Source organism: Theropithecus gelada, chromosome 14, assembly GCF_003255815.1.
Source record: "Theropithecus gelada isolate Dixy chromosome 14, Tgel_1.0, whole genome shotgun sequence".
NCBI classification, from domain to species: Eukaryota; Metazoa; Chordata; class Mammalia; order Primates; family Cercopithecidae; genus Theropithecus; species Theropithecus gelada.
Window position 1 is genome coordinate 97,864,637 of NC_037682.1, and position 25,411 is coordinate 97,890,047.

General features: G+C 40.7%; 1 pseudogene; it reads left to right on the top strand.

The window, feature by feature from the left end:
• Positions 1-1,221: 1,221 nt before the first annotated feature.
• LOC112605955 overlaps positions 1,222-25,411 on the top strand; it is a 176,885-nt pseudogene continuing 152,695 nt past the window's right edge.

A 25,411-nucleotide genomic window follows, 5' to 3' on the forward strand; every position in this document is an offset into this window, starting at 1 on the left:
CTGCAACTTCTGCCTCCCAGGTTCAAGTGATTCTCTTGCCTCAGCCCCTCCATTAACTGGGATTACAGGCACCCACCACCATGCCTGGCTAGTTTTTGTATTTTTAGTAGAGAGGGGGTTTCGCCATGTTGGCCAGGCTGGTCTCGAACTCCTGACCTCAGGTGATCTGCCTACCTCGGCGTCCCAAAGTCCTGGGATTACGGGCATGAGACAGCATGCCCGGCCATGGGTTACATTCTTTTAATAGACTCTGAGAATCTGTCTCTTTCCACTGCCACCACCTCTAGCAAATCGCACTGAGGTGACAGCCATTGCCTCTGATGGGTCTCTTGGTCTCTGTTACTTCCACTCATACATATCCATTCTTCCACCAATCTTCCATTTTGTTTTTATGGATTCTAAGTCAGAAGTTTTTCTACCAGTTAACTGTGTGACTCTTGCCATAACACAGGAATATGGACAGTTAATTCTTGCTTTTCAATACTACGAATTTCTTTAAATGATGTTGGATCACAGAACAGTTACATACTGAAAGCTCTATATTTTGCTTAATTATAAACACGACTTTACTCTTTATCTCCAGCAGATGGGGCCAGGGAAAAGATTTTGCCAAGGTTCCAAATGTTGATGTGTCTTTGAAGCGGCTGCTTTATCCCAGGTTCTTACACAATCCTCACAACAGCCCTATTAAGTAAAAATTAAAACCTGTTTCACAATGGGAAAGTTGAGGCTTAGAAGGTTAAGTCATTTGACCAAGGCTGCATGAGTTTGTAAGTGACAGAGCCAAGATTAGATCACAAATCTATCTGATTCCAAACCCTGTGCTCTTCCTATACTGTGTTTCCTCTCAGAATAAGAAAAATGCTTATTTCAGCTATGTTCCCTAGATAGCAAAGCACCGTGCATTTTTGGAGATTGCAGGTGAACTGATGATTAAGCAAATTAATCAGGAAAAAAATGAAGTGTAAGAATTTTTAGCAGTGTTGTATGAGCAGATCAGTGAAATGCAAAGTAGCAATAATCAGGGACTCAATGTTCTTGCCTTTCTTACTTCATGAAATTGTTGTAAGAACCGAAAGAGAAAATGGACCCCAAAAAAGCACAACAGAAAGTATAAAGTACTCTCCAAGTATGGGGTTTAATGATTTTGGTTATTATTGTTTGCGAAATTATCCTTTGGATCCTATTTGTGCAGTGATTTATAATTGATTTTTTTACAGAATGTCGGCTTTTCCTGGGGAAGTATTTACTAGCTCACTTCATAAACCTGACAGCCGCAGGCAGGTGCAATGCACAGCAGCAGCAGTAGCAGAAGTAGGTTTGCACTTCTGGGAACAGCTGGAAACTCTGGGAGGAGATTCAGATAAGTGCTATGGAAATACAGATGGCAAGAATCTGACAAGTTCTCAGTGGAAGGTACATACACTTAGGTTTGAATTTTAGGCAGAATTTTTTGAGGTAATGACATTTTATAATAGTAGATGGGGAAGTAATCACCACTGAACTCCATCCCTGTCCAAATCCTGCAGTGTATCAGTAATAAGTGTAATAAAGATTGGACAGCCTTGGGGAGAATTGGATATCATGCAAATAGAAGCAATTTGAAAGTAGTATTACTTTTCCTTTGCAAAAGCAGTATACGTCTATTTTTTAAAAGCAAGAAAATTTGTATCTATCAAGTGAATGTCTCATTTCCTATCTTTCCCCACAGTCCCTCTGCGAAAAGTTTGTCATGTATTTTTCTCTCATTTTAGCATATTTTCTCTCTTAAATATATGTATTTGCTCTCTTTCTCTCCAAATACACACACACTATGTATATGGATTATAAATGCATATATTTATGTATTACAGTTCATTTATTATATATAATTTGTATATGTATTTAAACAAAAATTGGACTCCTACTATAACTCTTCGGATTTCTGCTCCAGCCACTTACTCTATTGTGAGCATGTTTCTGCATTAGTATGTTCAGCCCTACCTCATGGTAAAAGCAATTTTGAAATCTAATTTAGAAATAGTGACAGAGAGAATATAAAGTAATACTTTCCAAGGGCTGGGGAAATAAAGAAGCGAAGGGAAATGAGTGGGAGAAATGGTAATTAATAAACAGAATGAGTTGGACAATTGTTTCTATCTCTTTGTCTCTCTGCTTCTGTATTAAATACTCAGACAGTTTTTTATTTACAGGGTGAAGTGCCTCAGGAATAAATGTTTGATTCTCATAAATCTTTAGATGTAGCTGTTTTATGGTTAAAGAAATCTTTCATATAAATGGGCTTAGTGAACAAGTAGAAAGAACACATAGGAAACTAAAAGCCAGCGGTTTCTTTTGCTGTATAAGGCCTCTTGCTAGAACCTACCAATCCGTACAGATGTCACTTTTGAAATGGGATTTATTTATGTTATTGCTATTCTTTTGCCCACAGTTAAATGGAAAAGCATACTGTGAGTTTTGCTATATAAAAACAAACAACACTGCTGGAATGTATTTGACATATAGTGTTTCTGCACAAGAAAACTTGCCATGATAATTTTCTTAGAGGGAGGACTAATGCTCCCAGAGATATTCTGGATGGAATTGAGTTTAGAATATATAAAAGGTCTAAGAACTAACATAATGTTAAAATAGTTCTTAAAAGAGGTTTCTATGTTGGCCAACTGAAACAGTAAATTCAAATGCGTTTTCAGTTTCTACACCTGGAAATAACTCTAGAGATAAGATTAATGAGGTGTTGGAATTAGCAGGGTGACATAAGCAGCACTATTGGCCCCTTTGAATAATAGCCTCCTTGATTTGAAGGGCAAGGCCAACTCTTGCCTACTTTTTTCCTTCCAGAAATTTCCTTTTAAGGCACTTCCTTAATATTCAACACAGCTCTCAAAAAGAGATAGGGATCATGAAGAAATAAATGTGTTCAGCTAAGAGTTTTCAGATAATCTATTGAACTAGTAGGAGGTGGAATAGGACGGGGATGTGGGCAGACAAAAAACTAAGCCAGCAAACCAACAGTCAATCAAATCATCCCTGCCCAGAGAGCACTTATAATCTAGCTGTGGAGAGCAAGCTAGCAGAAGACGAATTTTTAAGTAGAGAAGGCTATTCAACTCCTTGAAGACCAATATTAAGATTTGGGATTAGAGAATATTAAATTTTCATCTTTCTGGTGCTGAGTGTGGTAGACAGATTCTAAAGAGGCCTTTATGATCCTGCCTCCACACCTAGGAGGCACCTCCACACCACTCCCGGCCATAAAGGCCTTCCATACCTTTATGTAGTCATCCTCTCCTCCTCTTCCTCCAAGTGTAGAAAAAACTGTGACTTGCTTCTAGCCATTAGAATATGACAAAGGAAATGAGATGTATGGGATTATGCATATATGGTTACATTAAATAAGATCACAACTTCCAGGCTGGGTGCCCCTGGTGGCTCATGCACTTTGAGAGGCGAGGCAGGCAGATCACCTGAGGTCAGGAGTTCAAGACCAGCCTGGCCAACATGGTGAAACCCATCTCTACAAAAATACAAAAATTAAGGCTGAGCACAGTGGCTCACGCCTGTAATCCCAGCACTTTGGGAGGCCGAGGCTGGTGGATCACGAGGTCAGGAGATTGAGACCATCCTGGCTTAAACAGTGAAACCCGGTCTCTACCAAAAATACAAAAAAAATTAGCCAGGTGTGGTGGCATGCGCCTGTAATTCCAGCTACTCAAGAGGCTGAGGCAGGAGAATAGCTTGAACCTGGGAGGCAGAGGTTGCAGTGAGTCGAGATTGTGCCACTGCACTCAAGCCTCGGCAACAGAGCGAGACTCCATCTCAGAAAAAACAAGACAAAACAAAAAACAAAAATTAGTCGGGCATGATGGCGGGTGCCTGTAATCCCAGCTACTCAGGAGGCTGAGGCAGGAGAATCACTTGAACCCTGGAGGCAGAGGTTGCAGTGAGCCGTGATTGCACCCTTGCGCTCCAGCCTGGGCAACAGAGCAAGACTCTTGTCTCAAAAATAAAAAATAAGATCACAACTTCCAATTTGTAAAGAGACCCTTTCTTCCATGCTGACTTTGAAGAAGCAAGCTTCCATGTTGTTTACATCCCTATGGAGAGGGCCATGTAGCAAGGAACTGAGAGCAGACTCCTGCCAACAAGAAACTGAACCCCTCAGTTTGGCAGCTTGCAAGGAACTGATAGTATTGCCAAGAAACACATAAGCTTAGAAGTGGATTCTTCCCCATTAAAGCTTCAGATGAGAACACAGTCCTGGCCAACACTTTCATTGTAAAGGACACAATTAAGCAATGCCTGGACTACTGACTCATAGAAACTATGAGACAATAAATGTGTGTTGTTTTCAAATGAGAGTTTGTAGTAATAATGTTCCATAGCAATAGAGAACGATACATTGAAGCATAAAACTTACAGGTTGATCACCTAATTGAATCTTATAAACCTTTACCCACTGTAAAGGGAAAAATAACTCTAGAGTCTGTATGAAATTCTCCCACTGCCAATGTAACCTTTGATGTCCTTATTTAGAGATTCTCATTAGTTTTTCTTGTTTTTGGATAAGTAGCTCTACCTGTAGCACTGTAGCACTAAAGAGTTCTATGTTGCCACCCAGCCATGACTTACTTGGCCAAGGGTGATGTTTTCCAGGCCAGTTAGACTTTTTCTTCTAAGTATATGGAGTTAAGGTGAAAAGGTAGAGTTCGTAAGACAGAGGCAGAATCTGGAGCTGAAAGGTTGTGTAGAATTGAAACCAGAGTAAGGGTCATGCAGATTAACAGTTACAAGTGAGCCAAAATCATGGCAGAACAGACCAAGGAGCTGTTAGAGGCCATTGGCCTTCAGAGAGGAGACTGTAGCAGGACACGGGAGGAAGTGGAGGTGAGAACTTCTTAGGGAGAGAGATAAAGCAGGGCTTGCTGATGTCTGGTTTCATTTTCTGCAAAAGATAAAGGAAAAGGAAATGGAAAGGTTCTCTCTTTCTTTGCAACAACTCTTTCTTTCTCACCTTGCAACTACATTATACATGATCAAAGGATATTGTGTTTAATTTTTAGATTTACATTTTATTGTTATTGTTTTAAAATCAAAATGTATAAAAATATCCGTCATAATTGTGTTTCCCATCTATGCAGTCTCTGCTTTCTGTAAACAAAAATATAATCCTAAGCCCCCCACAAAAAACTGAATGGACTTCCTCTTGGCCAAGGGAAACCTGAAAAGCTGAATTCCCAACCATGATGGGAAAGGAGGTCAGACATGCCTCATTAAACACCTTCCCTTTTGGAGTTTAGACACAACTGACCAGTGCTAACATTGAAACAGAGATTATAAGCCTGACAAAACATACTCACTTGAGCAATAAGATGCCAGATTCTAACCTGACTCTGGTATAGCATCACATGACAACAGACCCTGAAGGAAAGAAAAATATTTTACCCCAAATATATTTCTTTGACATCTCTTGAAATAGTTTTGTAAAGCAGTGTTTTGTTGGGGAAATTTGTATCTACAAGAATGTCCTTCCCTTTTAGCCCTTTCCCTGATATAAGAGAGATTAAATGAGAGTATGAATCCTTTAAGGCCTGAAAAGAGATATTTACCATTTATTTTCTCTGAAATTTGGTACCTGGAGGGTTCTTCCACATAACAAGAACCTTGGTTTCCCAAGTCTTCTTATCTTAACTCAAGCATTTCTTTCTACTGACTTCTTTAATTGTGGGCACACTTTCTTAGAACCTCCTGAGAATGGTCCCCAGGTCATGGTCACTCATATTGGCTCAGAATAAATATCTTTAAAATATTTTGTAGAGTTTGCCTTTTTCATCAACATTTACACACCCTCATAGAGATTATTAATGTCACTAGTCTGGTGTTTATCCTTCCAGATATTTATGCATATTCTATAATTGCCTGATGGATTCATCTTTTCCACAACCCAGAAAATTCAGTGCACTGAGAACAGTAAGTTTTTATAGAAAAGAAGGAGTTTAATGAATGCATGGCTAGCAAAATGAAACATGGAGTTTATTACTCAAATCAGCCTCTTTGAGAACTCAGAGGCTCAAGTTTTGAATGGGTAATTTGGTTGGCAGGAGACTAGGGAATGGGTGCTGCTGAGTGGTTGGGGATGAAATTATGGGGTTGTGAAAAACAGTCCTTGTGAGATGAGTCAGCCTCTGGGTGGGGGCCACAGGACCAGTTGAGTCTTGAGTCATGGATCCAGGTGAAGTAAATCAGTCATCAGAATAAAGAAGTCTGAAAAACATCTCAAAAGACCAATCTTAGGTTCTTTTATCAATCTTAGTGATCAATCTTAATGATGTTTTCTATAGGAGCAACTGAGAAAGTTACAAATCTTGTGACCTCTGGCACAGTAAACAATTATAGAAAGGCAAACTATGCCCACACCTTAGCTGAATTCAGGCCCCTCCCTTAATCCTAATCTTGCGACCTTTCATTAGTCTTACAGAGGTGGTTTCAGTTCCCAAACAGGAAGAGGGTCAATTTTATGTAGCGACTATTAGCATTCTTGCTTCAAAGTTAAACTATAAACTAAGATCCTTCTATGGTAGCTTGGCCTATGCCCAGGAAAGAATGAGGACAGCCGGCCTGTGAGGCTAGAAGCAAAATGGAGTCAGTAATGCTAGACTTCTTTCAATGCCAAGTGGTTTCAATTCAAGCAAAAATCTTTTTTCCCTTCTTTTTCTTAATGTACTATAATTTATTTAGCTTGTCCCTTATTTTCTTTTTTCTCTGGTTGCTTATATGATTTTTTAAACATTTAATTTTCACTGTGATGTACCTAGGAGTGGATTTCTTCATTTGATATGCTTACAGTTTGCCAAACTTGAATGCATGATTAATGTCTTTCATCCATTTTGGGAAATTCTCCAAAATTATTTCTTCTTATTTGTCTGGAGTCTAAGCAATTGCAAATCTACAAGATCTTTCTCTCTCTTCCAGAACATCCTCTATGCCACTACTTACTCAGCAAAAGTCTTATGGAGAAAAACTGATGTACCGGAAAAGCTAACCCTGTGTTTGGAGCTTCTTTACATTCCAGCCAACTGTTTCAAACAACATGCAGACAGTAAAAGTTCAGTTGGTTTCAACTTGTCTCAGCAAAAGTCTGCTGCTGAGACAAGGTTGCTCTTCCACTTATCCATGCTTCTGGACTCCTCAAATATGCCCTTGGAGATAAAAGTGACCATGGAGATTTGTTCACCTAAAAAAGTCTTGTTCCTTTTGCTAATTTATTTAACTTCTTTGTTTTCACAGATCCTCAATAACTTTAAAGAAAAAAATAGTTCCCCTATTTCCTTGGTGTTTTCTCATTGTTTTCACAGGATGATGGCTTTTTGCAACTGTTGGGGCTCAGAAAACAGTACCCCCAAATGAAGGCCTCAGCAGCAGTCTCAGAAGCAAAAGATTTTCTCTGACCTTTTCCTGTCTTCCTCTCAGTCCCATTCTTCCCAGAGGCTAGCCATAAAAACTAGAATCTCTCTTCCCCAAGGTATGTCATAGAAACCAAAACTCCTTTTCCTGAAAGTAGGCCAGAGAATCTAAAATATTCTTTCAAAAACTGTCCATAAAGAAATTATCTGATCTAACTTATTTGACTGTATGTCATACAAGGTCTTGACTGTAGGTGAAGAACCTCATTTCAGAGAAGGTCCTGCCCATACACAGAAGGAAGGAGTACGTGCTCAAAGAGACCAAGAAACAGCTAGACAGAGAGGTCTTGCTGGGTTTTCCCACCCACTCTGTTATCATTAGATCACAACCTTTGTGTCCAATCATATTGCTACATGGCCATCCATACTTGATTGAACCTCAGCATAAAAACGGACAATTTCCCTTGTATCTTTGTATCTTCATTCTGAAGGGTCCCATGGATACTTATTAAATAAGTTGGTATGCCTTTTCTCCTATTAATCTGCGTTTTGTGAGTTAATTTTTCAGTAAGCCTTCAGGGGACTAAGGAGAAAACTCTTCCTTGGCCCCCATACAACAATTTACTGTTAAGTGGACATAGATCTTCTAATTCTTTTTGACATTTTTCATTCAAATTTAATTTTGCTTGCTTTTAGCTTTCTATATTGTATGCCTTCTACTTGGCTTTAACTATTGGTATACTTCATTGTGTCTCCCTCAGTTTTGTCTTTATTTCTGTGATGGTTTTATTCTTTTTTTCCTCCATTTGTTTCCTGAGCTTTGACAGTCTGTGTTTTATCTTTTATTGCTTCCTTTCTCTTTGCTTTTCCTGTGCTTTTTCTCCTATTTCTCTTAGCTCTTAAATCTTAGCTTTTTACTTCTTTATCTAGGATAATACCTTATAAATTTGAACATATATTTTACAATATATGTTTAAATTTTTAACTTCCTTATGATGACTGGTTTTTCATGCTTTGTGTCCTCTTGTGTTTGCTCCTATTTCTTTCCTCTTTTAGGGTGGGTTCATAGAGATTCTGTGCTGGTTGCTATTTGATTACTCATTTTTGGAAAAAAAGTGAACTTTTATGTGTTTACCTGAAGCTCATATCAGGGCTATGTTCCAGGTTAGTTGAAGTAATCTTCCGAATGATTTTATGTGTAAGTCTGTTTATCCTTTACTTCTTCCCAGTCAACAGATATAGGGTTTATGAGATTTTTTTTTCATAATAAAAAGTCTTATCTTCACCTCTGTCTGTAAAACATATGGGTTCGTACAAATATGACTTATTTATATATGGTTCTTCCTATAGTCTCACCTTCTGTGCTTCTTGGAACTAAATGGGTACAGGGAAGCTTCTGTTCTTCATTTTGCATTTTGCTTCTCTCATCACAAGCAAGAGGTTAGGGTTTACACCTCTGGCTGTGCTCCTTTCCTTTCCTTGTCTGTCCTTTGGGATGCTTATTTTGCTTATCCTTTCTCTGTCTCTATAAATTTTATTCTCTACTTCCTCCCACTAACATATTGGCTTTATCTTATGGTTTTTGACAGCTTGCTACACCTATTTTGTGGTTTGGGGTTTTAGCTTTTTCCTGTTGTCACAAAAACTGGGTGAATGATTTTGTTTCTTGTTCTCCTTTTTGATTCTAAGTGACTTCCAGGAAAGAAAAGAGGAAAATACAGATTGTAAGATACAATCTTCAAAATTGTGATTTCATTATTTATTGAGTGTCTTCTATGTTTCAGGTTCTTTCAAGTTGGCTATTGCAATACACATTACAAGTTATTTATAATCTGTAAAAAATATGATCTTGGAAAGCTTATTGAAGGAATCATTTTAAACAGTAAAATCAAATTATATCTAAACAGTGATATCGTTTTATTACACATAGATTTTTATTAGCTTTGAAAATCCGTAGATTTAATTCCATAATTTCTATCAGTAACCTTTTTGAGACACCTCATATCTTTGGGTAATAATCACTTTTAATTAATTTAGATATTCTATATAAAGCCTTTAGCATAAACCCAAGCAAACAATTGGTGTTCAATAAATGTTAGCTCTATTTTCTCTGTTCTCTGTGCTTGTTATCTATTGACTCCCCACAATAGCCTATTATCATCTCTATTATGAAAAGACAGTGAGGATCGAATATGTTAAACAGCTCACCTAAGGTGAGTGGCAGAAACAGATGTCACACCCAGGTCTGCTGCTTCCCTAGCCTGGACCCTTAGTCTCTTTTTATTAATGTCTACATCATGCTACATGCTTTGAGAATCACTGAGAAACTGCCTTCAGTTTCTCTTTTAAATAAAAACCTTTCTTCCTCCTTTGTGTTTTTGTCAGTCTCTTTTGTCCCAGTCTTTTAAAACAACTTTGTGGTAGAAAGCATAACTTAGTAAGGGCCTGACTTGTGCTCATGTCAATGGAAAGATGACTTCGTTTTCTTTTCTTTTCTTTTTCATTTTTATTTTTTTAGATGGAGTCTCACTCTGTTGTCCAGGCTGGAGTGCAATGGCATGATCTCAGCTCACTGCAGTCTCTGCCTCCTGGGTACAAGCAATTCCCCTGCCTCAGCCTCCCACACGTTTTGTTTTCTAAGACTAAGTTTCCACTTACACATCCTCCATTTAGGACCTACATTCCTTATAGCAACGTGGCATTGTAAATGCCTGTCTAATCTCCCTTTCCGTAACTCATCCTGTTTCTAATCTCCCTTTTTCCTTTCCATGGACCACACATGTATTAGTTCATTCTCACACTGCTGTAAAGAAATACTCATGACTGGGTAATTTATAAAGGAAAGAGGTTTAATTGGCTCACAATTCCACATGGCTGGGGAGGCCTCAAGAAACTTACAATCATGGCAGAAGGTGAAGCAGGCAAATCTTACATGGTGGCAGGTGAGAGAGAAGATTCAGCAAAGGAGGAACTTCCAAATACTTATAAAACCATCAGATCTCATGAGAACTCACTATCATGAAAACAGCATGGGGGAAACCACCTCCATGATCCAATCACATCCCACCAGGTCTCTCTCTCAACACCTGAAGATTACAAGTCAAGATGAGATTTGAGTGGGGACACAAAGCCTAATCATATCATTCTGCCCCTGGCCCCTCTCAAGTTGCATGTCCTCACATTTCAAAGCCAATCATGCTTTCCCAAGAGTCCCCCAAACTCTTAACTCATTTCAGCATTAACCCAAAAGTCCACAGTCCAAAGTCTGAGACAAGGCAAGTCCCTTCCACCTATGGGCCTGTAAAATCAAAAGCAAGTTAGTTACTTCCAGGATATGATGGGGGTACAGGCATTGGGTAAATGTTCTCATTCCATATGGAAGAAATTGGCTAAAACAAAGAAGCTATGGGCCCCATGCAATTCCAAAATCCAGTGGGGCAGTCATTAAACCTTAAAGTTCCAAAGTAATTTTCTTTGACTCTATGTCTCACATTTAGGTCATACTGATGCAAGAGGTGGGCTCTCATGGTCTTAGGCAGCTCCACCCCCCCTGGCTTTGCAGGATATAGCCCCTACTCCCACCTACTTTCACGGCTGGTGTGCATATTTTTCAGGCGCATGGTGCAAACTGTCAGTGGATCTACCATTCTGGAGTATGGAGGACAGTGGTCTTCTTCTCACAGCTCCACTAGGGAGTGCCCCAGTGGGAACTCTGTGTGGGGACTCCAACCTCACATTTCCCTTCTGCACTGCCATAGAAGAGGTTCTTCATTAGGGCCCCACCCCTGCAACACAATTCTGCCTGGACATTCAGGCATTTTCATGCATCCTCTGAAATCTAGGTCAAGGGTCCCAAATCTCAATTTTGTCTTCTGTGCACCTGCTGGACACCACATGGAAGCTGCCAAGGCTTAGGGCTAGCACCCTCTGAAACAGTGGCCTGAGTTGTACATTGGCCCCTTTTAGCCATGGATGGAGCAGCTGGGACACAGGGCACCAAGTCCTGAGTCTGCACACAGCAGGATGGCCTTGAACCTGGTCCACTAATCCATTTATTTCCTCCTAAACCTCTGGGCCTGTGATGGGAGGGGCTGCCACAAAGGTTTCTGACATGCCCTGGAGTTATTTTCCCTAATATCTTGGTGATTAACATTTGGCTCCTCATTAGTTATGCAAATTTCTACAACTGGCTTGAATTTCTCCCCAGGAAATGCCTTTTTTCTTTTCTATCACATCATCAGACTGCAAATTTTTCAATCTTTTATGCTCTGCTTCCCTTTTAAACTTAAGTTTCAATTTCAGATTATCTCTCTCAAGTTCAAAGTTCCAGAGATCTCTAGGGCAGGACAAAATGCCTTCAGCCTCTTTGCTAAAGCATAGCAAGAGTGACCTCTGCTCCCACTCCCAAGAAGTTCCTCATCTCCATTTGAGACCAGCATGCCTGGACTTCATTGCCCACATAATTATCAGCACTTTAGTCAAAATCATTCAACAAGTCTCTAGGAAGTTCAAAACTTTCCCACATCATCCTGTCTTCTTCTGAGCCCTCCAAACTGTTCCAACTTCTGCCTGTTACCCAGTTCCAAAGTGACTTCCACATTTTTTGGTATCTTTCTAGCAGTACCCCACTCTCTATGGTACAAATTTCCTGTATTAGTTAGTTCTCACACTGCTATAAATAAACAACTGAGACTAGTCATTTATAAAGGAAAGTGGCTTAATTGACTCACAGTTCAGCATGGCTGGGGAGGCCTCAGGAAACTTACAGTGGTGGCAGAAGTTAGTACATCTTACATGATGGCAGGTGAAAGAGAAGAGTGAGCAAAGGGGGAACTTCCAAATACTTATAAAACCATCAGATCTTGTGAGAACTCACACATTATCATGAGAACAGCATGGGGGAAATCACTCCCATGATCCAATCACATCCCACTAGTTCTCTCCCTGAACACATGGGGTTTGCAATTCAAGATAAGATTTGGGTGGGGACACAAAACCTAACCATATCAACATCCTTCCCCTCCTTACTTTTATCCCTCTGATCTCTTCTAGCTTTCCAGCCCCTTGAAGAGGCCATCTCACATTTTTAAGCACTGTGTGATGCTATGGCCCTCTATGCTTTTCAAAATAAAATATCTGCAAGGCAAACAAGTCTTTCTCCTGCTTGCCCTAATCAGGGTATAATATTAGTGGTTTATTATGCTAACAAAATCAATTCTTATTCACATCCTTCAGATAAACAGATACCTAGGTAGGGATTAGATATGCAGTGGATTTACTGTAGAAACTCCTTTGAAAGATAAAGTGGGAAGGAGGAAAAGTAGACAGAGATAGCCTTCAGGCCATGATCCAGGTCTTAATCTGTGAAAAGAGGGAGAGAGAAAAAAACAGGATAGGAAAAGTCTCAGTTTGTGGTACCTTTCTGAGAAAGTTTTGGTCATGTTGATAAAGAGTTCCTGAGTCAAAGTTGCTAATGAAAAGAGTCCTATATTGGGCAGAAACAGGACAGACTAGTTATCCTCTTACACTCAGCCTTGGCTGCAAGCAGCCTGGTAGTAATGTGGCTTCAGGGTTTACAGGCAGCCACTCTGATTCTTGTGACTCCCCACTTTCCAAGAACTGACTTAGTATATGAAGACAGTTTCAACAGTCCTATGATTTCATCCCCAACCAATTGACAGCACCAATTCTCTAGTCCCTTGCCTGCCAAATTATCCTTAAAATTCCTAGCCTCCAAGCTCTTAGAGAGGCAGATATTAGAAATGTCTTCTGTCCTGCTGCTAAGCTGCCTTGTGATAATTAAATGCTTTCTCCATTGCAACACCATTGCCTCAGTGTGTTGGCTTTTCTGTGCAGTGGGCAGGAAGAACCCACTGGGCCATAACACTATTCATAAAATGACATCCACTTGTTGCAAGGGCAAAAACCAAACATACATTAAAAAAAAAAAAAAAAAAAAAACCCTGAAATCTAAATTTTCACTTCTATGCCATTTTACTTTACTAACGAGAATTAAATTATTAAATTATTGGGAATTAATAAAGAAGTATATTTGACCTATCACACGGGGTGAATAGAAAGGGTCTTGGCAGTTTGCGTGCTTAATAGTGTAGGGACCAAAGGAAAATTTGCCCTTCACTCTCTGAAGGATTGCTGAAAAATCAGCGATAAAAGGTTAATAGGAGAAGTGGCACACAAATTTATTAACGTGTATATGAGGAAGAGTTGCAGAGTGATTACTCAACTCCTCAATGGAGTGTAGAAGCTTCCATATCATCTTGAGGCTACAGAAAGAACAGGGGCTTGGAGCATGGCCAAAACCGGGTGGTAAATCAGGTTTCAGTGGCAAGATAGGTTATAAAACGGGGAGAAGATGAGGCCTACCTATGAAAGTGGCCTTATATGTAGATGAAATCCTTAGGTAGGAGCCCTCAGAGAGAATGAATGGTAAATGTTTCTTTTAGACCTTTAGGGTGTCAAAGTGTCAGTTAATCTTTCCTACATTGGGACAAGGCAGGGCCTCGGAGAAAGCCTCGTTGCATCAATGAAGATTCTCTACAAATGCAAATCTCCCCCATAAAACACAGCTTTGCAGGGCCACTTCTGTTAGCTGGCTGTCTGAGAAGCCATCTCAAACTATGTCAAAGAAGTGTATTTTGGGGTGAAATATTCTGATTTCCTTGAATAGTAAAATGTTCTGTAAATACTAAAAATATGAAGAATCTTCAAATGGCTCTTGGTGAGACAAATCATATTAGCACTTAAGCACACATTTTTCTCCTGTGAAGATAAATACTCTAATTTTATCTCAATTATCTAATAAGAGTGGGAATTTCCTTCCTAGGATATTTTGTTTTAATGGTATTCTTAATTATTTAAGAATTATTTCACTAGTTTCTCAATATTTCCATTTTCACTTGTATGATTCTACAGAATGTTATATGTTGTTTTTAATTTTGATTTTCATCTGCCTTGACTTTTTGCATCTTCCTGAATTTTATTGCTTACTACCCATTGGCTAAAATCTGTACTTTTTTTTTTTTCTTTTTTGAGACAGGGTCTCACTCTGTTGCCCAGGCTGGAGTGCAGTGGCATGATATCAGCACATTGCAACCTCTGCCTCCCAGGTTCAAGCGATTCTGGTGTCTCAGCCCCCTTAGTAGCTGGAATTACAGGCAAGACCCACCATGCCAGGCTAATTTTTGTATTTTTAGTAGAGATGGGGTTTCTCCATGTTGGCCAGGCTGGTCTTGAACACCTGGCTTCTAGTGATCCACTCACCTCGACCTCCCAAAGGGCTGGGATTATAGGCATGAGCCACCATGCCTGGCTTAAAATCTGTATCTTTAATGGCTGTCTTAGGTCTTAGGTCTATGTCTTAGGTCCTGCTTCCAGCCATCCCCTGTTAAGCACTTTATCTTTCAATAACATAAAATTGCTCATGTTTTCTCACATCCACTTTAGTGTTTCCTCAGTTAACTAACTCCAAATCTTGTTTCCAACCTTAGTTCACTTGTTTCCTCTTTTCTAAAGCCTTTTATGATTCCCTTATTCTGGGTAGGGGCTCTGCCTCTGTGTTTTCATGGTAACCTTTTCGTACTTCTGTCTGACTTCTTTTTTTTTTTTTTTTTTTTTTTTGAGACGGAGTCTCGCTCTATAGCCCAGGCTGGAGTGCAGTGGAGTGATGATCTTAACTCACTGCAACCTCTGTCTCCTGGGTTCAAGCAAGTCTTGTGCCTCAACCTCCCAAGTAGCTAGGATTACAGGCAGGCGCCCACCACCACGCCCAGCTAATTGTGTATTTTTAGTAGAGATGGGGTTTTACCATGTTGGCCAGGCTGGTCTCGAACTCCTGACCGCAGGTGATCCACCCACCTCGGCCTACCAAAGTGCTGGGATTACAGGCACGAGCCACCGTACCTAGCCTGACTTCTTATATGTCATAAAATCATTTCTTATGTGCCTATCTTCTTACAACACAAGCAAACCTCCTGGGAACAGGAATCATGTTTCATCCATTCTACATTATCCTCCTAGCAATGTATCTGACACATAATGCATGTAAAATAAATGTCTGTAGAATGGGACTCCAGTTTCTTCTGCTCCCTTTGGCTTAGAATATGTATGACCCTGATATTTTAGGCATTCACATTTTTCATAGTATGTGTTACAAATTCTGGCTAGCTTGGGGATGTTATTATTTTAACTCTGGCTAGTGCTTCATGTAGTCATTTTAGTTACCATTTTTAGTGATATCTCTCTATGTGAAACAGAGAGGTCTTTGGACTTGAAAATTATTGAACTCCGTGTGATAAGCTCCACATATGAAAGAAAGAGATATGACTGTACAATAACATGAAAAGTGACATGGTTTAGTCACTAAAGTTGAAACCATTCCCACAGGGTTGACAAGAATTGCATGCCAGGTCCTGGCCAGAAAAGATATTAATAGCTATAATTAAGCATTAATCAGGGTACACTTTGGCTCACTTCCTCGTTGCTGAATGTCACATACCACTAGATACTGCCCATCTGCAACCTCATTGTTCCTATAGTTAGGATTTCTGATAATGGGTGTGTAAGACTGTTTAAGGATTGATTTGCATCCCCATTGTTCCTACAGACAGGACTCTGTCTGACCTTAGAATCAGAAGACTTTTGTTTAAGGATCATTTAAGATGTTTTTCAGACCCTAAATTTCAGTAACCAGTTTGAAGATCCCCACAGATGAATGTGATCAGCATGAAAATACAGCTTTTTCCTGTCCTTGTCCTGTACTTCACCCTGCACTCTTCAACTAATCAATCATCTTCACACTTCGGCCAACTCCAAACCCGTTATAAACTCTAATTACACATTTCTCAGGGAGATGGATTTGAGGTTTCCTCCCATCTCTTCATTTGATGACCCCACAATTAAACCTCTTTTTCTGTTGCAACCCAGTGTCTTGCTGTATTGACTTGCTGTGTGCATCAAGCAATGAACCTATTATGGTTACAAAGGGAGGAAGTCTTTGATTTTAATACTTTTTCTGCTAAGTACTGCAGTGCAACTTTAAGAGAATTGCTGGGCCCTTTCCATTCCTTCTACGTAAAGTGAAGATCCTAGTGTCAGAGGCATTGGAACCAGAGCAACTCCTCCTTAACTAGGAGCTGGGTAAAATGAGGCTGAGACCTACTGGACTGCATTTCCAGATTGTTAAGATATTCTAAGTCACAGGATAAGATAGGAGGACAAGACAAGATACAGGTCATAAAGACCTTACTGATAAAACAGGTTGCAGTAAAGAAGCCAGCTAAAACCTGACAAAACCAAGATGGCAATGAGAGTGACCTCTGGTCAGGTCCTTGCTGCTACACTCCCACCAGCACCATGACAAATGCCATGGCAATGTCAGGAAGTTATCCTATATGGTCTGAAAAGGAGAGGCATGAATAATCCACCCCTTGTTTAGCATATCCTCAAGAAATAACCATAAAAAGGGTAACCAGCAGCCCTCAGGGCTGCTCTGTCCATGGAGTAGCCATTCTTTTATCCCTTCACTTTCCTAATAAACTTGCTTTCACTTCAGTCTGTGGACTCGCCCTGAATTATTTCTTGCTCAAGATCCAAGAACCCTCTCTTGGGGTCTGGATTGGGACCCCTTTCCTGCAATACTAGCAAAGCACTTCACAAAGTATTTGTGAAGATGAATTCAACCAAGTTACTCAAAACCTCCAACAAGGGTATGCTTCCTGAGAAATTTTCAACACAAATGTAACCAAATAATTCTTTTTTTCTATCGATACTCACTGATTCAGAAATGTTCCAGAAATGGTATCATTAGTGTCTGGGTATTGGGTAAACATTACACTAAAGGGAGCTTACTGAAAACATTTTGCTTGAGTGTTAGCCCTAGAAACACTTTTCACTCTGATTAATTTATTCTACAGCTTTGCTGATAGTGAACGGACACCAGAGCATAAAGGTGAGGCCACTGTCGCCTATCCTTGTTGAATGTGGGAAGGGAAGCTGATAGACTCTTACAGAGAAGAATATTCTTCTGCCTCTTTCTAAAAAGCTTTGCAAATATTTGGATATTAGGGTCAAATGACAAGATTACAACAATTTAATTTAAAGATCTTGTGATGGTTAATATTCAATGTCAACTTGATTGGATTGAAGGATATAAAGTATTGTTCCTGGGTGTGTCTGTGAGGGTGTTGCCAAAGGAAATTAACATTTGAGTCAGTGGACTATGAGAGGCAGGCCTACCCTCACTCTGGGTGGGTACCATCTAATTAGCTGCCAGTGTGGCTAGGATAAAAGCTGGCAGAGGAACATGGAAGGACTAGTCTGGCTGAGTCTTCCAGTCTACGTCTTTCTCCTGTGCTGGATGCTTCCTGCCCTCCAGTATTGGACTCCAAGTTCTTCCAGCATTGGGATTCTTGGACCTTCAACTACAGACTGAAGGCTCCACCACTGACTTCCCTACTTTTGAAGTTTTGGGACTCGGACTGACATCCTTGCTCTTCAGCTTGCAGATGACCTATATTGTGGGACCTCACCTTGTGATCATGTGAGTCAATACTCCCTAATAAACTCCCCTTTATATATATATATATCTATCCTATTAGTTCTGTCCCCCTAGAGAATCCTAACGACTACGCATCTTAATTGGTTTTATATGCAATTCTAGATTTGGGCAACATTTTTTTTTATTTTAAAAAGAAGAAAAGAAACTTTTTACCTGAAAAAGGTGATCACCTTTAAATTATTAGGCCCAGAGAGGCACTGGAATGAAACAGCAATTCTGTCACTCCTCCTTGAGCTAAATAATAATCTCTTGAGGGTATGTGGGCTTTAGACTAACTGATACCAAGAAGCCATAAAATTCCATACGCTGGACACCATAACTCATACCCTTCTATTTCAACATTGTATAGCCAATCGCTGGCTAATGTTATTTATGTAAGCCAATGGTAATTCCTGTCAAACAACTTTGTATCAGCCCACTCCTTGTTCCCTTTGCTTTAAAAACCTGTTTGAAATAAAGGCTACCATAACACTCCCCAGGGCTATTTGAACAGGTGTCTTCACTTTGGCTCAAACAAACTCTTTTTTTTTTTTTTTTTTTTTGAGACGGAGTCTCGCGCTGTCGCCCAGGCTGGAGTGCAGTGGCCGGACCTCAGCTCACTGCAAGCTCCGCCTCCCGGCTTCACGTCATTCTCCGGCCTCAGCCTCCCGAGTAGCTGGGACTACAGGCGCTGCCACCTCGCCCGGCTATTTTTTGTATTTCTTAGTAGAGACGGGGTTTCACCGGGTTAGCCAGGATGGTCTCGATCTCCTGACCTCGTGATCCGCCCATCTCGGCCTCCCAAAGTGCTGGGATTACAGGCTTGAGCCACCGCGCCCGGCCTCAAACAAACTCTTGAAATTGCATTTTGGTCTTAGTCTCTTCCTTTTAGGTTGACAACTTCATCCTGTAAAATAAAAATAATTGTTCCAATGAGTTGAGCAGTAAAACGGGCTTGATCATGTGAGGAGGGGGGAGACAGAAAAATAGAAGGGTTACTTATTGGTTAGTGTCAGATTACGTGAGGCTACTTTTTGTTGTAAGGATTAAAACAGAGAGAACTCCATTATCGTGCTGATTGAGGATTGAAAATGATCTGTTTGGAAATTGGCTGCTATCTCTCTCATGATGTCTTGGAGGGTCAGATAACAACTTAGTTTTAGTTTGTGACTGAAACTTTAGCTTGAATGACCCAATTTTTATTTTAGTCTCATCTGTTGGGGTCTAGTGCAGGAGTTTAGTCCAAAACCATGGATTCCTATAATTTTTGTTTAACATTAGGGAATCTGTTTGTAGTTATCAATAAGTATGGAATTTGGGCAAGTTATATTCTTGCCTGAGTTTGGGCGTGCTATCTCTGTATTCAAGAGGATGGAATTGATAATTTTTAACCTTAAACACTTTATGATCTTTGAGGTAACAGACACTTCTGAGCTCTACAAAAAGTTTGCAACTAGAGGGCTGTTGGGGAGTGTGAAAGGAAAATATCTTGGGCCCCCAAAATTACTAAGGAAAACTCAAGCTGGAAACTGCTTAAGGCAAACCTGCCTGGCATTCTAATCAAAGTTATCCCTTTGCTGAGACAGATACATATCTAATTGCCTCCTTTGGAAAGGCTAATCAGAAATCAAAAGAATGCAACCATTTGTGTCTTACCTATCTGTTACCCGGAAGCTCCCTCCCAGTTTTGAGCCTTCCTTCCTTTGATGTAAGTTGTCCCTCCTTCCCAGACCGAACCGATGTACTTCTTATGTATATTGATTGATATCTCATGTCTCCCTAAAATGTGTAAAACCAAACTGTGCCTTCACTACCTTGGACACATTGTCAGGACCTCCTGAGGCTATCTCGCAGGCACATCCTCAACCTTGGCAAAATAAACTTCCTAAGTTAACTGAGACCTGTCTCAAACTTTTTTGGTTCAGAGGAGCATGAGGCAGAGAATCCACACACTTGTCTCCCATCCCATTCCTCTGTGTGCAGATGTTCGAAATGCTTCTTCCCCGATGCCATAAAGAAATAGCACTTGAACATAAATTTAATTTCCTCAGCAAGACCATTTTTATAATTTCTGCAGAAATGGCACACTCGCCAGCAGTTTTGCCATGAGAGTACACTGAACAAAGGAGACAGGGTAATTTATAACCTGACGCTTCCACCCTACTACTGTTTCTGGTTTCCATTGGCTGGAATGGGACCTTGCATTCTGTATTTGTAGGGGACTAAATTGTGGTGTAGCAGGATGAGCCACAGACAAAACTCAGACACCGAGTTAAAGAAGGAAGGGGTTTATTCGGCCGGGGATGTTGGCAAGTCTCCTGTCTCAAGAGCCAAACCCCACTGAGTGAGCAATTCCTGTCCCTTTTAAGGGCTCACAACTCTAAGGGGGTGCGTGTGAGAGGGTCATGATTGATTGAGCAAGCATGGGGTACGTGACTGGGGGCTGCATGCACCGGTAATTAGATCGGAACAAAACAGGATAGGGCTTTTCACAGTGCATTTCTATACAATGTCTGTAATCTATAGATAACATAACTGATTAGGTCAGGGGTCAATCTTTAACTACCAGGCCCAGGGTGTGGCACTGGGCTGTCTGCCTGTGGATTTCATTTCTGCCTTTTAGTTTTTACTTCTTTCTTTGGAGGCAGAAATTGGGCATAAGACGATATGAGGGGTGGTCTCCTCCCTTAGTGGAAGCTAGGAACGTAAGGTACATTGATTTCTTTATTATGGCTAGCCAATATTTAAGAATGTTAGCACAGGTCTTTGAATAAATTTTGCTTCTAAGAGAAGTTACTATTTATTCCTAATTAGATGGTGAGGAAAGTCTTTGAAGAAGAACCTCTACTTTACTTTTTACACAGAGCTGTGCACTTTCAGACAGAAACAGTCAACTTCCAAGTTGACAGAAGACAACCAAAAGATGTCTTTTGAAAAGCCCATGCAGATTCTTTCGAAATGGCTTGCCAAAGTTTTCAGGAACTGTTTGACCCCTTAAGGCCCTGGTGTCAGAAATAAATGGGAATAAAATACAGCTGGAAGCACATACAATAGATTTCTATCAATGGTTTATGTTTATTATTTGAGCTCCCGTCTGATTTTCTGTTTCACCCTCTGTAAGACTTCTTGGGAATAATACTAATGATAATAACTACAAAACCTTACAGAATGAAAACCAAGTGCCAGATATTCTTCTGAATGCTTTATGTAAATTATTTCAGTTAATTCTGACAATAGCCCTATGAAATACAATCATTTGTTGCTTAACAGTGGGGATACATCCTGAGAAATGTGTTGTTAAGCAGTTTTGTCATTGTGCTAACAGCACAGCGTGTACTTACACGAACCTAGATGGTATATAGCCCATGACACACCTAGGCTATATGGTATAGCCTATTGCTCCTAGGCTATAAACTGGTGTAGCATATGACTGTGCTAAGTACCGCAGGCAACTGTAACACAGTGGTATCTATTTGTGTATCTACGTATGTTTAGATGAGGCAGGAAAATAGGGTCTGGAGGTAGGGAACATAAGGCCAATTCACACGTCAGCTATGACAGGAAATATCCTCTCCATAGGGCATAGGCCAAGTAAATGACTTTGTAACTTTACTTCATCCTCTTCTTTTACATAGGGTGTACCTCAAGTAACCAATGAGATCCTCTTAGGGAATATTTAAACTCCCCAAAATTTTGTAATGGAGCTGTTGAGCCCCTATGCTCAGGCCCACTCCCACACTGCGGAGTGTACATTCTTTTATTTTTCTTTTTTTGAGATGGAGTCTGGCTCTTTCCCAGGCTGGAGTACAGTGGTGCAATCTCGGCTCACTGCAAGCTCCGCGTACCGGGTTCACGCCATTCTCCTGCCTCAGCCTCCCAAGTAGCTGGGATTACAGGTGCCTGCTTGACTTTCATTTTCAATAAATCACTTCATTCCTTTCTTGCTTTGTTTATGTGTTTTGTCCAATTCTTTGTTCGAGCCGCCAAGGACCTGGACACTCTTCTACTATTAACATATTTTAGTAATCCAGCCAGGAGGAAGAGGTAAGCCCAAAATTTGGGATTTATTCTTCTCCTTCCTCCTTTTCCTTTCTGTTCCATATGGAATGTCTTTTCCTTTCCAACCAGGGACCTTTGGTGGGTAGTACCTAAACATGGATGTAACTGCAGGTTTCTCTCCAGGGCCAGTGAAACTGAAGGATTTTCTTGTGGAGAAGCCTGACCATCACCACCCAGATTTCTTAAGAAACCTGGATCTTTTTCCTTTTTGTTTTCTTTTCTTTCTTTTTCGGTCTTTCAACAGTTGTTTCCTAGTAGCTCCTTGGAAATTGAGGGCAGTTGGCTGGAGTCACTTCCCAATACTGCCTGAAGGCCTTAGAAATGAATAGGAGTAATTGCCCTGGCCTGAAGGGGGAACGACTTTTTTTTTTTTTTTTTAAATCTCTTCTGCATGTCGTCCGTGATCCCTACCTGCATGGCAGGTTGGAGCAAACTCGCACATGTTTCAGGCGACTTAAACCTTCTTTTCTTATGCTAAATTCTTTCCTTCCCCTATTCAACTGGCTAAGAACAAAGGAAACCCACCCAGCCTCCAGTTCTTATCATCAAAGTTCACAAAACGGGAAGCACGGGAAAGCATGGTCTTATCAAATTATAAGGATGCTAAAAGTCAGGGATTACACTCAGGTACCAAAGGAATGCTCATAGCAGGCTTTGGAGGGAACGCATGCAAAGTGGTGCCCACTTAAGTAAGCCCAGAGACATCTGGAACTCTAAGACTGGACCCCACAGGAGGATGCTCTGTGGGTCCTGCGGACCTCAACCTGCCCAAAGGGGATGCCCTTGGCAGAGGTTCTGAGGTCTAGTATTAAGCCCTCCTTAGAATTTTCTATCACAGTTGCAATGCTGCTTGGCTCCAAAATTGTTTAGAATCTGAAGTTTACTGTCTAATGGGAAAGTGGGATGGCATTGCGTATATTCAGGCTTTTGTGCTGCTGTTGTAAGCAGGGTGCCTAGTTAATGTGTCACACCCTGCTTTGGTACTGTTTGGCCCCAGTGCTCCTTGGAGCCTGGAGAGGTTTAGCCTTTAAAAATAAAACTGCCGTGGAGACTGCTTTACCTCAAATTTTGGTTCACAGCCTTCCTTGGGTTATCTATTGGGACAAAGTAAAACCGTCAGGCTTGTATTGCTTTCTCATGGCTAAGGTTCCAAGCAATTGGATCTTTGTTTATGTGTGTGTATACATGTCTAGATGCATTTATTTGTATATACACTTATTGTTATATGTTTTGTCTACCAAACTGGCTTATAAGTAAAAGAGTATTCATAAATTGGCCGGGCGCGGTGGCTCAAGCCTGTAATCCCAGCACTTTGGGAGGCCGAGACGGGCGGATCACGAGGTCAGGAGATCGAGACCATCCTGGCTAACACAGTGAAACCCCGTCTCTACCAAAAAAATACAGAAAACTAGCTGGGCGAGGTGGTGGGCGCCTGTAGTCCCAGCTACTTGGGGGGCTGAGGCAGGAGAATGGCGTGAACCCGGGAGGCGGAACTTGCAGTGAGCTGAGATCCGGCCACTGCACTCCACCCTGGGCGACCGAGCGAGACTCTGTCTCAAAAAAAAAAAAAAAAAAAGAGTATTCATAAATTAAGTAAAGAAGTCTAAGCAATTTTCAAGTTCACATGGCCTAAGTATAACTGTAGCAAACAAGCTAGCTTTAAAAGTATTGGTAGAATAAAAATAAAAGGCCTTCAGGATTGTCAGCCTACATTTTGTCTCCGTAGGAAAGCGCTGGGAAGGGAAGAGCATGGTCCCTTTAAATGATATGGAGGAGGGGAAGGGAAGTGCTGGGTAGAAAAACGTGGGTTCCTGGCTAGGGCTCCACCCCCACGGACCTAGGTGAGGACAAGTATTTCCTGCCCAAATGTTGCATTTCCCAAGACCATCCTGGCCTGCCACACCTCCATCTTGGGCCTATAGAAACCAGAGGCTCCACCACCCTCCTAGCAGGTAGACACAGAAAGCGGCTGGATGTTTGTGAGGAACACGTCGGCAGAGGAAGATACAAGCCACTGGTCATTGAGAGCGCACTGGCAGAAGAGCACTCTAACAGCCACTAGCAGGTTGACAGGCCAGGCGATCCACTGGTGGAATGACGCGAAGTTTTCCAGGGGAAACCATCTCCCTTCTGGCTCCCTCATCTGCTAAGAGCTACTTCTACTCACTAAGACCTTGTACTCATTCTCCAAGCCCGTGTGTGCTCCAGTTCTCCTAGTACACCAAGGTAAGAAGCTCTGCGATACAGAAATCCCTCTGTCCTTGTGATAAGGAAGGGGGTCTAATTGAGCTGGTTAATGCAAGCCACCTGTAGATGGCAAACTCAACAGAGCACCCTGCAACACACGCCCACTGGGGCTTCAGCTGTAAACATTTACCCCTAGACACTGTCGTAAGGGTCTCTGTGCTTCCCTAGAGGTTTAAGGAGTGGGGCACTGAGAAAGTGAGCCACAGCTCCGTTGCACGCCCTGTGAGGGGGACAAGGGCACCTTTCAGCTTCAGTTTGTATTTTTGTCTGTCTTTGCTAGGTATGTTTAAGTGTCAGGGTTAACGCTGGGAGCTGCTTAGAGCGAGCCTACTTCCATTCTATTCAAAGTCTCACTGAGATAAATGCGTATCTGATTCCTTCCTTTGGAAAGGCTAATCAGAAACTCAAAAGAATGCAACCATTTGTCTCCCAAGTGTGACCTGAAAGCCTCCAACCCCCCTCCTCACCTCGAGTTGTCGGTCCTTTCCAGACTAAACCAATGATCGTTTTACATATGTTGATTGATGTCTTACGTCTCCCTTGTTAAAAGTAAAAGTTAAGTGAATGGGATAAACGTTTTAGGTAAACTTTTGTGTAAAACAATCTTAGTTATTTTTGATATTCATTTAATGTCTCGGTAATTTCCAATTAAGAAAGTGTTGCGATAGGGGAAATATGTTTCAAAAATTGTGGAATCGTTCTTATCTATAAGTAACCATATCTGATAGTTCAGGATTCCTTGCTTTTTAGGGTCTTACTAAAGTTTTAGGTTACTATGGCTAAAATTATGGTTAACATGTAATTCTGCATACAAAATGTGCCACAAAGGGTTATGTTGTTATTAGTGGGAAAAAAATGACTTTGTATAATTCAGAAGTTATCTAAAAGTTCAAATTACAGATTTGAAAAGGTTATTATGAAACAGTGTGGTAAGGAATCATTAAGCAGGGAAGAAAGATGTGGAAAAAGTTTAATAAAATATTCTTTGAAATCTGATAAGAATTGGAAATAATTGGCTAATTAACATTTTCATAGTTAAAGCTCTTAGTATTGATTAAAGTAACAACTACTGTAAAAATGCATCAGCTGTTTGGCATTCTCTTTTTAATATAGTTAAGCATAAAGCTGGATTTAGTGTGGAGTCAAA